The 16752-nt window shown below is 45.2% G+C and overlaps 1 non-coding gene across 1 annotated transcript; it reads left to right on the top strand.

Moving 5' to 3' along the window:
* Nucleotides 1–10048: 10048 nt before the first annotated feature.
* Nucleotides 10049–10129, top strand: TRNAL-AAG (transfer RNA leucine (anticodon AAG)). Its single transcript has one exon. It is a non-coding gene; the product is annotated as a tRNA-Leu (tRNA).
* Nucleotides 10130–16752: the final 6623 nt, after the last annotated feature.

Here is a 16752-nt window from a genome sequence, read left to right as displayed (position 1 = left end):
TTTCCGGAAGCTCTACTGGATCGTGAGTTCGCGGGACGTCACCGAGCTGAATGTGTGCTGAACACGGAGGAGCCGTACGTTTGGTGCTGAGGATCGGTCGATCGTGAAGACGTACGACTACATCAACCGTGTTGTTATAACGCTTCCGCCTAACGGTCTATGAGGGTACGTGGACGACACTCTCCCCTCTCGTTGCTATGCATCACCATGATCTTGCGTGTGCGCAGGATTTTTTTTGAAATTACTACGTTCCCCAACAGTGGTATCGGAGCCATGTTTATGCGTAGATGTTATATGCACGAGTAGAACACAAGTGAGTTGTGGGAGATACAAGTCATACTTCTTACCAGCATGTCATACTTTGGTTCGGCAGTATTGTTGGATGAAGCGGCCCGGACCGACATTACGCGTACGCTTACACGAGACTGGTTCTACCGACGTGCTTTGCACACAGGTGGCTGGCGGGTGTCAGTTTCTCCAACTTTAGTTGAACCGAGTGTGGCTACGCCTGGTCCTTGAGAAGGTTAAAACAACACTAACTTGACGAACTATCGTTGTGGTTTTGATGCATAGGTAAGAACGGTTTTTGCTCAGCCCGTAGCAGCCACGTAAAAGTTGCAACAACAAAGTAGAGGACGTTTAACTTGTTTTTGCAGGGCATGTTGTGATGTGATATGGTCAAGACATGATGTTATATTTATTGTATGAGATGATCATGTTTTGTTACGGAGTTATCGGCAACTGGCAGGAGCCATATGGTTGTCGCTTTATTGTATGCAATGCAATCGCCCTGTAATTGCTTTACTTTATCACTAAGCGGTAGTGATAGTTGTAGAAGCAATAGTTGGCGAGACGACAACAATGCTACAATGGAGATCAAGGTGTCGCACCGGTGACGATGGTGATCATGACGGTGCTTTGGAGATGGAGATCAAAGGCACAAGATGATGATGGCCATATCATATCACTTATATTGATTGCATGTGATGTTTATCCTTTATGCATCTTATTCTGCTTTGTTTGACGGTAGCATTATAAGATGATCTCTCACTAAATTTCAAGGTAAAAGTGTTCTCTCTGAGTATGCACCATTGCCAAAGTTCGTCGTGCCGAGACACCACGTGATGATCGGGTGTGATAAGCTCAACGTTCATCTACAACGGGTGTAAGACAGTTTTGCATACGCAGAATACTTGGGTTAAACTTGGCGAGCCTAGCATATGCAGATATGGCCTCGGAACACTGAGAACGAAAGGTCGAGCGTGAATCATATAGTAGATATGATCAACATAGTGATGTTCACCATTGAAAACTACTCCATTTCACGTGATGATCAGTTATGGTTTAGTTGATATGGATCACGTGATCACTTAGATGATTAGAGGGATGTCTATCTAAGTGGGAGTTCTTAAGTAATATGATTAATTGAACTTAAATTTATCATGAACTTAGTACCTAATAGTATTTTGGTTGTCTATGTTGTTGTAGATAGATGGCCCGTGCTGTTGTTCCGTTGAATTTTAATGTGTTCCTTGAGAAAGCAAAGTTGAAAGATGATGGTCGCAATTAGACGGACTGGGTCCGTAACTTGAGGATTATCCTCATTGCTGCACAGAAGAATTACGTCCTGGAAGCACCGATGGGTGCCAGGCCTGCTGCATATGCAACTGATGACGTTAAGAACGTCTGGCGGAGCAAAGCTGATGACTACTCAATAGTTCAGTGTGCCATGCTTTACGGCTTAGAACCGGGACTTCAACGACGTTTTGAATGTCATGGAGCATATGAGATGTTCCAGGAGTTGAAGTTAATATTTCAAGCAAATGCCCGGATTGAGAGATATGAAGTCTCCAATCAGTTCTACAGCTACAAAATGGAGGAGAATAGTTCTGTCAGTGAACATATACTCAAAATGTATGGGTATAACAATCACTTGATTCAACTGGGAGTTAATCTTCCGGATGATAGTGTCATTGACAGAATTCTTGAATCACTGCCACCAAGCTACAAGAGCTTCGTGATGAACTATAATATGCAAGGGATGGATAAGACAATTCCCGAGCTCTTCGCAATGCTAAAGGCTGCGGAGGTAGAAATCAAGAAGGAGCATCAAGTGTTGATGGTCAACAAGACCACCAGTTTCAAGAAAAAAGAGGTAAAGGGAAGAAGGGGAACTTCAAGAAGAACGACAATCAAGTTGCTGCTCAAGAGAAGAAACCCAAGTCTGGACCTAAGCCTGAGACTGGGTGCTTCTACTGCAAACAGACTGGTCACTGGAAGCGGAACTGCCCCAAGTATTTGGCGGATAAGAAGGATGGCAAGGTGAACAAAGGTATATGTGATATACATGTTATTGATGTGTACCTTACTAGAGCTCACAGTAGCACCTGGGTATTTGATACTGGTTCTGTTGCTAATATTTGCAACTCGAAACAGGGACTACGGATTAAGCGAGGACTGGCTAAGGACGAGGTGACGACGCGCGTGGGAAATGGTTCAAAAGTCGATGTGACTGCCGTCGGCACGCTACCTCTACATCTACCTGCGGGATTAGTTTTAGACCTGAATAATTGTTATTTGGAGCCAATGTTAAGCATGAACATTATATCTGGATCTTGTTTGATGCGAGACGGTTATTCATTTAAATATGAGAATAATGGTTGTTCTATTTATATGAGTAATATCTTTTATGGTCATGCACCCTTGAAGAGTGGTCTATTTGTCTTGAATCTCGATAGTAGTGATACACATATTCATAATGTTGAAGCCAAAAGATGCAGAGTTGATAATGATAGTGCAACTTATTTGTGGCACTGCCGTTTGGGTCATATTGGTGTAAAGCGCATGAAGAAACTCCATACTGATGGACTTTTGGAATCACTTGATTATGAATCACTTGGTACGTGCGAACCATGCCTCATGGGCAAGATGACTAAAATGCCGTTCTCCGGAACAATGGAGCGAGCAACAGATTTGCTGGAAATCATACATACTGATGTATGTGGTCCGATGAATATTGAGGCTCGCGGCGGGTATCATTATTTTCTCACCTTCACAGATGATTTGAGCAGATATGGGTATATCTACTTAATGAAACATAAGTCTGAAACATTTGAAAAGTTCAAAGAATTTCAGAGTGAAGTGGAAAATCATTGTAACAAGAAAATAAAGTTTCTACGATCTGATCGTGGAGGAGAATATTTGAGTTACGAGTTTGGTCTACATTTGAAACAATGCGGAATAGTTTCGCAACTCACGCCACCCGGAACACCACAACGTAATGGTGCGTCCGAACGTAGTAATCGTACTTTACTAGATATGGTGCGATCTATGATGTCTCTTACTGATTTACCGCTATCATTTTGGGGTTATGCTTTAGAGACGGCTGCATTCACGTTAAATAGGGCACCATCGAAATCCGTTGAGACGACGCCTTATGAACTGTGGTTTGGTAAGAAACCAAAGTTGCCGTTTCTTAAAGTTTGGGGCTGCGATGCTTATGTGAAAAAGCTTCAACCTGATAAGCTCGAACCCCAATCGGAGAAATGTGTCTTCATAGGATACCCAAAGGAAACTGTTGGGTACACCTTCTATCACAGATCCGAAAGCAAGACATTTGTTGCTAAAAATGGATCCTTTCTAGAGAAGGAGTTTCTCTCGAAAGAAGTGAGTGGGAGGAAAGTAGAACTTGATGAGTTAACTGTACCTGCTCCTTTATTGGAAAGTAGTTCATCACAGAAACCGGTTCATGTGACACCTACACCAATTAGTGAGGAAGCTAATGATGTTGATCATGAATCTTCAGATCAAATTACTACAGAACCTCGTAGGTCAACCAGAGTAAGATCCACACCAGAGTGGTACGGTAATCCCATTCTGGAGGTCATGTTACTTGACCAAGGCGAACCTACGAACTATGAAGAAGCAATGGTGAGCCCAGATTCCGAAAAGTGGCTTGAGGCCATGAAATCTGAGATGGGATCCATGTATGAGAAAAAAGTGTGGACTTTGGTTGACTTGCACGATGATCGGCAAGCCATAGAGAATAAATGGATCTTCAAGAAGAATACTGACGCTGATGGTAATGTTACTGTCTACAAAGCTCGACTTGTTGCGAAGGTTTCGGCAAGTTCAAGGGGTTGACTACGATGAGACTTTCTCACCCATAGCGATGCTTAAGTCTGTCCGAACGTGTTAGCAATTGCCGCATTTTATGATTATGAAATTTGGCAAATGGATGTGAAAACTGCATTCCTGAGTTGATTTCTGGAAGAAGAGTTGTATATGATGCAACCGAAAGGTTTTGTCGATCTAAAGGGAGCTAACAAAGTGTGCAAGCTCCAGCGATCCATTTATGGACTGGTGCAAGCCTCTCAGAGTTGGAATAAACGTTTTGATAGTGTGATCAAGGCATATGGATTTATAAAGACTTTTGGAGAAGCATGTATTTACAAGAAAGTGAGTGGGAGCTCTGTAGCATTTCTAATATTATATGTGGATGACATATTGCTGATTGGAAATGATATGGAATTTCTAGACAGCATAAAAGGATACTTGAATAAGAGTTTTTCAATGAAAGACCTCGGTGAAGCTGCTTACATATTGGGCATCAAGATCTATAGAGATAGATCAAGACGCTTGATTGGACTTTCACAAAGCACATACCTTGACAAAGTTTTGAAAAAGTTCAAAATGGATCAAGCAAAGAAAGGGTTCTTGCCTGTGTTACAAGGTGCGAAGTTGAGTCAGACTCAATGCCCGACCACTGCAGAAGATAGAGAGAAAATGAAAAGTGTTCCCTATGCTTCAGCCATAGGTTGTATCATGTATGCAATGCTGTGTACCAGACCTGATGTGTGCCTTGCTATTAGCTTAGCAGGGAGGTACGAAAGTAATCTAGGAGTGGATCACTGGATAGCGGTCAAGAACATCCTGAAATATGTGAAAAGGACTAAGGATATGTTTCTCGTTTATGGAGGTGACAAAGAGCTCGTCGTAAATGGTTACTCGATGCAAGCTTTGACACTGATCTAGACGATTCTAAATCGCAAACCGGATACGTGTTTACATTGAACGGTGGAGCTGTCAGTTAGTGCAGTTCTAGACAAAGCGTCATGGCGGGATCCACGTGTGAAGCGGAGTACATAGCTGCTTCGGAAGCAGCAAATGAAGGAGTCTGGATAAAGGAGTTCATATCCGATCTAGGTGTCATACCTAGTGCATCGGGACCAATGAAAATCTTTTGTGACAATACTGGTGCAATTGCCTTGGCAAAGGAATCCAGATTTCACAAGAGAACCAAGCACATCAAGAGATGCTTCAATTCCATCCGGGATCAAGTCCAAGTGGGAGACATAGAGATTTGCAAGATACATACGGATCTGAATGTTGCAGACCCGTTGACTAAGCCTCTTCCACGAGCAAAACATGATCAGCACCAAAACTCCATGGGTGTTAGAATCATTACTGTGTAATCTAGATTATTGACTCTAGTGCAAGTGGGAGACTGAAGGAAATATGCCCTAGAGGCAATTATAAAGTTATTATTTATTTCCTCATATCATGATAAATGTTTATTATTCATGCTAGAATTGTATTAACCGGAAACATAATACATGTGTGAATACACAGACAAATATAGTGTCACTAGTATGCCTCTACTTGACTAGCTCGTTAATCAAAGATGGTTGAGTTTCCTAACCATAGACATGAGTTGTCATTTGATTAATGGGATCACATCATTAGGAGAATGATGTGATTGACTTGACCCATTCCGTTAGCTTAGCACTTGATCGTTTAGTTTACTGCTATTGCTTTCTTCATGACTTATACATGTTCCTATGACTATGAGATTATGCAACTCCCGATTACCGGAGGAACACTTTGTGTGCTACCAAACTTCACAACGTAACTGGGTGATTATAAAGGTGTTTTACAAGTGTCTCCGATGGTACTTGTTGAGTTGGCATAGATCGAGATTAGGATTTGTCACTCCGATTGTCGGAGAGGTATCTCTGGGCCCTCTCGGTAATGCACATCACAATAAGCCTTGCAAGCAATGTGACTAATGAGTTAGTTGCGGGATGATGCCTTACGTAACGAGTAAAGAGACTTGCCGGTAACGAGATTGAGCTAGGTATTGAGATACCGACGATCGAATCTCGGGCAAGTAACATACCGATGACAAAGGGAACAACGTATGTTATGCGGTTTGACCGATAAAGATCTTCGTAGAATATGTAGGAGCCAATATGAGCATCCAGGTCCCGCTATTGGTTATTGACCGGAGACGTGTCTCGGTCATGTCTACATAGTTCTCGAACCCGTAGGGTCCGCACGCTTAAAGTTCTGTGACGATCGGTATATGAGTTTTTGTGTTTTGATGTACCGAAGGTAGTTCGGAGTCCCGGATATGATCACGTACATGACGAGGAGTCTCGAAATGGTCGAGACGTAAAGATCGATATATTGGACGACTATGTTCGGACACCGGAAGTGTTTCGGAAGGTTTCAGACATATACCGGAGTACCGGAGGGTTACCGGAACCCCCCGGGGAGTATATTGGGCCTAATGGGCCTTAGTGGGAGAAGAGGAGGGGCGGCCAGGGCAGCCACGCGCCCCCTCCCCCTCTAGTCCGAATTGGACAAGGAGGGGGCGGCGCCCCCCTTTTTCCTTCTCTTCCTCTCTCCCTTCCTTCCCTTCTCCTACTCCTACTAGGAAAGGAGGAGTCCTACTCCCGGCGGGAGTAGGACTCCCCCCTTGGCGCACCCTCCTCCTTGGCCAGACGCCTCCCCCTAGCTCCTTTATATACGGGGGCAGGGGCACCCCATAGACACAACAATTGATCTATTGATCTCTTAGCCGTGTGCGGTACCCCCCTCCACCATAATCCACCTCGGTCATATCGTAGCGGTGCTTAGGGATCATCATCACCGTCACCACGCCGTCGTGCTGACAAAGCTCTTCCCGGAAGCTCTACTGGACCGTGAGTTCGCGGGACGTCACCGAGCTGAAGGTTTGCTGAACGCGGAGGTGTCGTAGGTTCGGTGCTGAGGATCGGTCGATCGTGAAGATGTATGACTACATCAACCGCGTTGTTATAACGCTTCCGCTTAACGGTCTACGAGGGTACGTGGATGACACTCTCCCCTCTCGTTGCTATGCATCACCATGATCTTGCGTGTGCGTACGAATTTTTTTTGAAATTACTACGTTCCCCAACACCACGGTGGTAACCCAACCTATGTGATCGGAGATCCCGTGAAGTAAGGACCTGGGAAACAAGCCAGTGGTGAACTGAGGAGAGCAACTGTACTAACCCACTCCGTTGGAGATGCAATACTATCAAAAACTGTATGGTAGGTTGACTACTATCTTAATGTGTTCCAAAGCTTATACAAGCAAGATGTTATCCTACAGAGCAATCTTTGGAGGAGCACACCTATATGAGCCTGACTGCTGGTCACAATCTATGAGATTGGGGTGATCTCTAGCAAGCTCATGATTAGGCCAGGAGTGTCAATATGCTCCACCGGAGGGGTCAGCCTTCGGCAGTCTAGTACTAATAAGACATGTGGTGAAACTTCTTTACGCCAAACTTACAATTGAAGTCATAGTGCCATAGTTCATTGTTCGGTTGTGAAGGATTGTAGCTACTTGCTCTAGCTGGAGTTCAACCTTAACAGGTCTCCATTGAAATACTGGTGTATCCAAACAATGTTTGGAACAAAGGACAAAGTGGACCCTTGAGATCCGGTGGGGGGTTGTTGAAATATAGGGTGGGCCTATGGCCCATCTAACAATTTCAGAAAATCTACAAGGGCCCATGTGGATTATATGGCACTGTGTGTGGTGTGAAGTTTAGTCCCGCATTGCTATTTCGAGAGGAGTTGGACCTCCTTATAAGGGATTCTCTTCCACATGCTATTTGAGTTTGAGAAGAGAAGTGGTTCTCGCGCCCTCCTTCTCTGCCGCCCGCCTCGGCATGGCGTGTCGCCGGTTGCGGGAATGAGCCGAGCCGAGCTCACACTTATGCGTTTATTTTTGTCAGTCAGGAACGGAGAGTCCCTAACAGAAGAACCATGATCTGAGATGTCAGTTCGTGGGCTATTACCGACCCGGACGAGGGTCTAGCTCATGTCTCTTCACGCGTCTGCGACTATATATTGGAGGCGCCGGCCAATCCTAGCCGCCACGAAATAGATCGCATCTGCCTCCACGCCCACTATCGTTACTTTGTTGCGCTGCCGTTAGTGATCCCATCCCGTCCACCGTGTACACGGTTGACGGGAGAGCAGGCTTCCGAAACCCCGCCTCTTCGAATCCTGTACGGGAGAGGGGCGGTTAGGTTTTTGGGAAGTGTCTCCTACGCGACTGCTCTTCGCCGTTCGTTCCCGTACGTTGCATCATCTACACCCGCGTCGTCTTCATCGTCACCATGTCCACCGCCAACGAAGTCGACCGTGCCGCCGCCAAGAAGCTCGAAGTCGAGAAGAAGGCCGCCGAAGACGTCGCCGCGGCCACTGCCTAGCCGATCGGAAGGTATAACTCACTTATCCCGCTCCTGGTTATTACTGTTTAATCCGTACTAGTGGTTTGAGTAGATGTTTCTACTATCTCTCTAGTACGCGATAATATGGTCAAATATCAGTATGTGTTTAGTGTTGTTTACGTCATTCTCATGATTTATTCTTGGATTAATTTAATCAAAAAATTGTCTATTTACTCGGCATAAAATTCAGTTTTTCTTGACTTTGTAAAACTAACGAGTCTTGTCAGCTTTTTGTTGACATCAATGATCAATCTTAACTCTAACTCGTATGAATTCCCCTGTAAACCCACTGGGCAGAACTGTTTGTACTTCTAAAACTTCACCAGAACGCTCAGTCATACTCTTCACGAATTGTTCCCTCTTCGGAACCATGTCAGGTAGCTTACGAATTTGACACCAAGTCTCGATCTTATCAGCCTGATCCTTTTCACGGTTTTTAAACCCATCATATTGAGCGATTTTTAGTTACTTTGACCAAAATATATATAATGTGGGGAGTCCTATTCGCGAAAAAAAGAGAGGAGAAAATGCAATAACATTATTCAGTTCCCAGCAACAAAAAAACATCATTCAGATACGAACTGTTCATATCTGAATAATGTTGCCCTGTGCCGTGCCGTGCCGGTGGTGTCAGCCACCACCGTCCGTGCTCGCTCGCGTCCATGCGGGCGAAACGTCCGCGTTTGCGGAGGGCGGGGTGCGCGCCCAGACCCAATGCCAACGCCGCCAGTCCACCCGTCGTCGAGTCTGACGGCCTCCGGCGACGTCCCCGGTGAGCCGTCGCTACGTGACATGCTCGATCGCGTGTGGTTTACTCGCTCGCTCGTAGTCGTAGGTAGCGATCGAATGATGGCGACGCCGGAGCACCCATCTGCTCTGCTCATTATTTGTTGCGTTGCCACCAACTTCTCCAGAAAAGAAAAGTCCTACCAGAATCCGCTGTCGTGTCCAAGAAGGCTGCGATCGGTCCGGTCGAGCCGGCGAGCCCGTTGGCCGGTCCCGATCGACGGCCTCTGTCGAGTTGGGCGGATTTCGCTGGACTGGACCTCGTCCCTCTGTTTTCCTGGTCGATGCCATGTGCTGTACGTGACAGATTACTGGTTTGGTTACAGCCAGTGCTAAATAAGAAGATCGAGGGTACGGCACAGGGCCCAATGGGGACGCTGGCGCGTGCCAACGAGCATCGACTCGAGAGTTCACGAGGGAGAACGGCGAATGGCTCGTTGGTTGGTTGGTTTTCTTATACTATATTCGAGTTGGTTAGCTTTGTGCTGGCAGATTAGTAGATGGTGATGATCTAGATCCAACGACAGGGACTCCATGGCAGCCGGTTGACGGCCACCAGCAGACTTGTTTGACGGGTCTACCAGTGGATTGGAAGGAAGTGACGTTCTAGATCTGAAAACGAGGCACTCCGCCCGAAGCTGCCTGTATGCCCGCCCGTGAGCAGGTACGAGACTCGAGAATAGATGCAAAATGGACCAAATTGTATCAAAGATCAGATGGCCGAGTTGGTCTAAGGCGCCAGATTAAGGCTCTGGTCCGAAAGGGCGTGGGTTCAAATCCCACTCTGGTCAATTTCTTTTGCTTTTTTTTGCATATATGTGTCACTCTGGTCAGCATATTTTCATATGCATCTGCTAAAGATCAACGCCATCAACATGCTGTCTCATTTTGCGGCTGTTTTGGAGTTTGGCTTTGGTTTTGGGGTTCGCATGTTTGCCTGTGTTAAACCCTGGTCGCTCGGCTTAAACTTTGAGGTGATCTGCCTGGTAATTGTGTTAGTGTCACCAGGTTTCTGCCCCGTGGTGCCCATACTGGGTGTGCACAGTGGGCTTCCTGATAATGCATTCAACTCGTTCTTTCTATTTCCCTCCTCTTGTATCTCTTGACGTGCATACAATGTATTCCATTGTTGTATATATAATGGAAAGAGGGGGGATGCCGGCTCCCTTTTTTTTTTACCAAAATTCTAGAGGTTTGCCCTGAAAGGTCTGCGCATTCGAAAGATACAAGATCTTTATGTGTGGCTTCTAATCCAGGAGAAGATTCACATGGCCGGTAAATCAAAACTCTGGGAAATTCCGAATGATAGATGGTGGTGCCCTTTCTACAGAAACATCAAAGGGGGATGCACTTGATTTTCTGAGATATTTGATTCTTTATTTTTGCAAGCTGTGGCAAAGAGTTGTGTCCTTGGCCAATCTAAACTGCAATTCAAACTAGCCACGACAAGGGAGAATGGTTTCTCGCTAGTTCAAAGTGTGAAGAAAGATTGAACTGGCGGCCGCTTTCCATTACATTTGCTCCCTTTGCTAGACTATTTGGAGAGCACGAGATGGTACTTTTGTCAACATCAATATTACATAAGCGCATGCGGCACATGGCCTATCAACTCTGAACTAGCAAAGTGTTCGACCAAAGATAGATTAATACATGTTCACAAAATTTAAAGAAAAAACCTTAGTTTTTGTATATATTACTAAAAATATGTTATGTTTCATCCAAACTGTTTTCTCTTTTGGATTAGTGGGTAAGGGATTGGGCTGATCTGCAGAGACTATGGGACTTTCTGCCAATATAAAGCAGAGTGGTTAGGTCTTTTGTAGGATGCCCTATCTCGCCTGCATAAAAGCCTATCAGTTGGTTGAAAATGAAGAACGATAAACATAACATAATCACCAGCCACATATTTTATAGCAGTAGAAACCAAGAAGTGCATTCTAGTTGTAGCAATGACATACAAGTCATCGTGGAAACTCTCAATGAAGGACATATTTAGTTCATAAATCACTTTGCCACAACTAATCTTGTGTAACATGGCTCCCACAAAAAAAGCGTGGTAGACAAGATTTGATAAGAAACTAAGCCTATGACACCCGTGGATTACATCGGTAAAAAAGTGTGGCAAACTAAAATTGAGGCCGAGAGAAACTACCATCTCCGAGGTCGACATTCTTACAATTATAGTCAAGGGTTCTATGACAATCTGACCTCTTATATGTGCAATGTTTGTTCTTCTATGCTCTGCCCAATTTGAATTAATCAAACATGTCAGCATAGGAGATATGCCCTAGAGGCAGTAATAACAATTATTATTTAATTATCTCCAAGTTGGTAATTAATGTTTATATTTTGTGCTACAATTGCAATGGTCCTTCAGCCCGTATATCCACAACGGATCAGCGGAAAGCCCATGTGCATTGGTGGAATAATAAATGGTAAAATGTATTACTAGTCGTGCCTCTAAGACTAGCTCAAGTACTGTTGCATGATGGTTACGTTTTCGTGATCATGGGCATGAGTATGCCAGGAAATCTGAGGACATAATGCTAGAAGAACACTTGTGTTGAATCGACCCAATTGTTGTTATGCTATGAGATACATTCGTCACAAGTTAATGGTTCATAACACAGAGAAAATTAAACGTTTGCATAATTCCTTAGACCATGAGAGTCTCAAGTTCCTTCCTACTTGCTTCATGAACTTTGGGGTTTGTTAAATGTCATCTGTAACAGGTGGCTATTATGACGGCTTACAGGTTCACGAAAAAGTATGACAAGGGACTAGGTAGCTCAAGATTTGGGTTTGCTCCTCTGACGATGGAGAGATATTCTTAGGGCCTCTCAATGTTACGGTATCAATTATTGTCTGACCAGAAACAATATTATTTGATCATAGGGATGCCGGAACATGGGAACGAGAAACGAGAACAGAAGCCGTAATGAGGAAACTGGCATAGTCAACAAGTTGTTGATTCATGGGGATGCCGATAAATCTCACCTCGTGTTTTTGTAATATATCGCGAAGCAACATGAATAGCACATGTAACTAAAGGTTCACTTGAATATTTATTCATGTGGGTATAGGGGTCAGTATGGATGTCCATGGTTCTGCTATTAATCGTTCATTAGAAGGGGTTCCAGACATGTCTATACTTCATCGAACCTATAGGGTCACACACTTAAGGGTCATCTATCTACTGAGTACCAGGTTAGGAGTCTGAGAGAAAATCACTAGAAAAGTTTCGGAAAGAAAAATGGAACTGTTTCGGAGATACCGAAAATGTTTCAGAGTAAACCATCATACCGGAAATGTTACGGAGTAAACCATCAAGCCGGAAAAGTTTTGGAACACGTCTGGAATATATTGGAGGGTGTCGGAAAAGTTTTGTGACCTTCCAGCATTTTCTGGATGGCCCCAACGCAATGTTCCTGGCAAGAAGACAACCTCCCCCTTTTCATGGGGGGTTGTTTTGGGTGGCGCCCCCTTTCGGGGGGTGGGGGGATTTGGTGGAGAGGTGTTGGGGGAGCATGATGAGGAGGCAGCCCCCACGAATGGTGGGAGTGTTGGAAGGGGGTGGGCCCCCCTTGGGGTCGCCCCATGGCCGGCCATCGTGTGGAGGAGGGCCCCATATGGGGCAACCTTCCACCTTTGGTGGGAGCATGTTTTGGAGCCCCCCTTTTTGGGCTGCCATCTCAAGCCCTCCTCCACCCTTTCCTCCACTGTAAATAGAGGTGGAAAGGAGCTCTCCACTTCATCCAAGTTTCTTACCACGCGGCATGCAATGATTTGTCATTCTTTATCTCCCTCCATGAAATAGTTCGTAGTGGTGCAAGGATGCCTGGTCTCCTGTAGGGATTAGTTCTAGACGGTGAAGCCCTGCTGGATAGGTGACACCGTATGTGTGCAACCCGGTAGAGAGATCATATGTTCGATCTTCTATTTGAGGAACTGTTTGAGGGACCGACCGAGGGACTGTTCAAGGGAGAAAATCCTCGTGGTTGGGAGGTTGTAAATTCCTAGCCGTGGGGATCTGCACCAACGATCTTCTCCAACTCTACTTCCGCTACGCTACGAGTTGGTAACGATCTTATCAAACCTTGTATGCACCTTCATAGTGGTCCTGGGCTGGTGTGTAGGACGGAATTTTTTGTTTTCTGCTGCATTAATTACCCTACAGTGGCATCAGGAGCCGTGTTATGTGTAGATGCAGGTTACGATCAAGAATACATGAGATATATGGATATTGCACAATATATTTATGGACTAGATGAGATCTATTACTAAATATTTTGTGTGTGGGTAGTAGATGAAATCTATCACCTAATTTTCTTGTTGCTCCCCCTGAATATGCATATTTTTTATCTTGATAGCATGGTGGAATTTTGATACAAAGTTTTGGCAATTTGTGATCATTCTATGTTGCTCCTGAGTATACTGGTTGAGAGGTCAACGAAGTGCTTCAGTTCTTTGAGTTCCACCATAGTTAAGAAAGATGAAATTTAGCAGACAAAGGGGCATGCAAATGTGATCTGCACGGGGGTCATGTGTGTAACGAAGTATAGTGTGGGGCTCGAGATTTTTTTATTAAGTCTAGTTTTGATCTAGACTTGATCTAGTTCCTCTCTAGTTTTGATCTAGACTTATCTAGTTCTCTCTAGTTTTGATATAGACTTACCTAGTTCTCTCTACTTTTCTCTAGTTCTCATAATAGAGAAGCCTCGTGAGGTTGTCTTCTCCCTCTTCTAGTTCTCCGGCAACACAAATCTCTAGGCAATGAAGCAATGTCGGTTCGCCAATCCCGTACGTGTGCAATCCGCAGAGAGGTCGTGCTTCAATCTTTTGTTCGAGGGATCGTTCATGAATGGTTCGAGGGACTTCATCAACGATCTACACCAACTCTTCTTCCACCACAACTTGAAGTTGGTAACGATCCGATCTAACCTTGTATGCATCTTCATAGTGATCCGAGACCTTGATCCGTTGGACGGTATTTTTTTGTTTTCTAGTACTACATTTGCCAACAACCACATGATGTGCAAGTCGCTGCTATTTGCGGTGATCACGTTGGACTTCTTGAAGAGCTCATTCATGCCAATTTTTACCATGGCCATTGCACTGAGGACTTGACCAAGGCCCAACCTCTGCAGCTCTGTGGGTCCAGTCTTGTTGGGGAACGTAGTAATTCAAAAAAATTTGCCTACGATCACGCAAGGTCTATCTAGGAGAAGCATAGCAACAAGCGGGGAGAGTGTGTCATTGTACCCTCGTAGACCGAAAGCGGAAGCGGTAAGTAACGCGATCCAACCGATCAAGTACCGAACGCACGACACCTCCGCGATCTGCACACGTTCAGCTCGGTGACGTCCCTTGAACTCTAGATCCAGCTGAGGCCGAGGGAGAGTTCCGTCAGCACGACGGCGTGGTGACGGTGATGATGAAGTTACCGGCGCGGGGCTTCGCCTAAGCACTACGACGATATGACCGAGGTGGAAAACTGTGGAGGGGGGCATCACACACGGCTAAAGATCAACTTTGATGTCTTCTAGGGTGCCCCCTCCCCACGTATATAAAGGAGGGAGGGGAAGGCCGGCCGGCCCTAGGGGGCGCGCCCCAAGAGGGGAGTCCTACTAGGACTCCAAGTCCTAGTAGGATTCCACCAAGAGGGAAGGGGGAAGAAGGAAGGCGAGGGAGAGGGAGAGGGAGAGGGAAAGAGGGGCCGTGCCCCCCTCCCCTAGTCCTATTCGGATTCCCTTGGGGGGGGGGCGTGCGCCACCTCCTGGTGCGGCCCTCTCTCTCCCCTAAAGGCCCACTAAGGCCCATTACTTCCCCGGGGGGTTCCCGTAACCCCTCCCGCACTCCGGTTTTACCCGAAACTTTCTGGAACACTTCCGGTGTCCGAATAACATGGTCCAATATATCAATCTTTATGTCTCAACCATCTTTATGTCTCAACCATTTCGAGACTCCTCGTCATGTCCGTGATCTCATCCGTAACTCCGAACAACCTTCGGTACATCAAATCACATAACTCATAATACAAATCGTCATCGAACGTTAAGCGTGCGGACCCTACGGGTTCGAGAACTATGTAGACATGACCGAGACACATCTCCGGTCAATAACCAATAGCGGAACCTGGATGCTCATATTGGCTCCTACATATTCTACGAAGATCTTTATCGGTCAAACCGCATAACAACATAAGTTGTTCCTTTTGTCATCGGTATGTTACTTGCCCGAGATACGATCGTCCGTATCCTCATACCTAGTTCAATCTCATTACCGGCAAGTCTCTTTACTCGCTCCGTAATGCATCATCCCGCAACTAACTCATTAGTCACATTACTTGCAAGGCTTATTGTGATGTGCATTACCGAGAGGGCCCAGAGATACCTCTCTGATACACGGAGTGACAAATCCTAATCTCGATCTATGCCAACTCAACAAACACCATCGGAGACACCTTTAGAGCATCTTTATAATTACCCAGTTACGTTGTGATGTTTGATAGCACACTAAGTGTTCCTCCGGTATTCGGGAGTTGCATAATCTCATAGTCATAGGAACATGTATAAGTCATGAAGAAAGCAATAGCAATAAACTAAACGATCATAGTGCTAAGATAACGGATGGGTCTTGTCCATCACATCATTCTCTAATGATGTGATCCTGTTCATCAAATGACAACTCATGTCTATGGCTAGGAAACTTAACCATCTTTGATTAACGAGCTAGTCAAGTAGAGGCATTATAGGGACACTCTGTTTGTCTATGTATTCACACATGTACTAAGTTTCCGGTTAATACAATTCTAGCATGAATAATAAACATTTATCATGATATAAGGAAATATAAATAACAACTTTATTATTGCCTCTAGGGCATATTTACTTCAAGTCTGGCATCCGGTGAGTTGTGCTGGTAACGAGCGAAAGACCCGATTGTAGAAGAGGATCGTGGTTGCGGGGCTGAAAACTAACTATTGTATGAAGTGGTGGAGCTTGCTAGAAGAATCTCATATAACCTCGCCTAAAAAAATCTTTCACAACTTGATCCAAGGCTGGGGGCCAATGCCCCCCTCCCTCGATATGTGCATAGCTCTACCTCCATTTGTCGCGTGTTTGGCTGCACGTGGCGAGCTTGGAGTTAGTGCATTCGATTGTGAGTGCCGCTCGGTCCAACAACCTGATGTTAGAAGTAATCTTAATGTGTCCCGGCTGCACGTGGCGAGCTTGGAGTTAGTGCATTCGATTGTGAGTGCCGCTCGGTCCAAGAACCTGATGCTAGAAGTAATCTTAATGTGTCCCGGCAGTATAGTGTGTATCAAGTAGCAATTCTAGTTAGTGTAAGATACCTGAGGACTTTAGTGTGCAGAAGATTTTCATTGGACCCGATGCACTAGGTATGACACCTA

This window comes from Triticum aestivum, chromosome 6D (genome assembly GCF_018294505.1).
Source record: "Triticum aestivum cultivar Chinese Spring chromosome 6D, IWGSC CS RefSeq v2.1, whole genome shotgun sequence".
NCBI classification, from domain to species: Eukaryota; Viridiplantae; Streptophyta; class Magnoliopsida; order Poales; family Poaceae; genus Triticum; species Triticum aestivum.
Note: the sequence above shows the minus strand (reverse complement) of the source record. Positions and strands in the feature narration are given on the sequence as shown.